The sequence below is a fragment of the Myotis lucifugus genome, unplaced genomic scaffold, assembly GCF_000147115.1.
Source record: "Myotis lucifugus unplaced genomic scaffold, Myoluc2.0 scaffold_100, whole genome shotgun sequence".
In the NCBI taxonomy this organism is placed as follows: Eukaryota; Metazoa; Chordata; class Mammalia; order Chiroptera; family Vespertilionidae; genus Myotis; species Myotis lucifugus.
Genome location: NW_005871148.1, coordinates 3452402 through 3453205, shown reverse-complemented (window position 1 = coordinate 3453205; position 804 = coordinate 3452402). Strand labels below are relative to the sequence as shown.

The window sequence follows — 804 nt, the reverse complement described above, 5'->3', positions numbered from 1 at the left end:
GTTGACAAGTGGATCCAAGATGGCGTAGAAAGTAATGAGGGGGAAGTCCTGACTTCCCCCTTCTCTGCTGCCGGGACCGTTCGGCGCGGTGCCGGAGCCCTCCGGGGAGCGGGCCGGACTCCCCTCCGGTCCCCCGGGCCCCGGCAGCGGCGGCCCCGCGGCGGACTGAGGGCCCCGGCGGCCCGCGGCGGGGCCTCCGAAGCGGGGCGCTTCGAGGCGAGGCCCGGACGCTGGGGCTGTTTACAGCTTTTTCCCTCCTCGGTCCCCTTCTCCGCTGGGGGCCGCGGCGCCCCGGGCCCCGGGCGGCGGAGGGGGGCCCTGCCGTCCCGGGCCGCGAGTCGGCGGGAGGGCTCCCCGGCCACAGCTCCCCGCGAGGAGGAGTCAGCACCCTGCACGCTGCCCTCCGGGTCGCGGCTGCGGGTAGGGGAGCGTGCTGTGCTTCCCACGCCCCGCTCGTTCGCCCCCGCAAGGCCGGACTTCCACGCGTGCCGGACGAGTCTGTGCTCGGGGGGATAGGCGCCGCGGGAAAGTGTGTCAGAGGTGAACCACTGCCCATCATCCGTCTCAGAGCTGGGTGCTACAGCTGTACTATTCTTTCACACTTATGCCGCCTCCTCTTCAGAAAATTCTCTTTTGGGCACAAGTACATCAACTAAAATTGAAACATACTTCCTCTCCCAGGAAGGGACCCTCCTGGAAATTCCTGCCTTAGTCGTAAAGAGTACCTAGTTCACTCTTGGGGCTCTAGAACCACTGTGCTCTCATGCTTGCTTGAGGCTCATCGCTCCGGCACCCAGGCCCGGA

At 67.0% G+C, this 804-nt stretch overlaps 1 protein-coding gene across 3 annotated transcripts in view; it reads left to right on the top strand.

Annotated features, from left to right (window-relative positions):
* The window catches only part of HELZ (helicase with zinc finger), a 126037-nt gene continuing 125233 nt past the window's right edge, over positions 1-804 (top strand). Inside the window, exon 1 of one of the 3 annotated variants that reach the window (XM_014458891.2) lies at positions 1-38. The gene's annotated coding sequence lies outside the window, so the exon portion shown is untranslated. The remainder of the gene's footprint in view (positions 39-804) is intronic. The other 2 variants (XM_023756976.1, XM_014458890.2) reach the window with 2 other exon arrangements.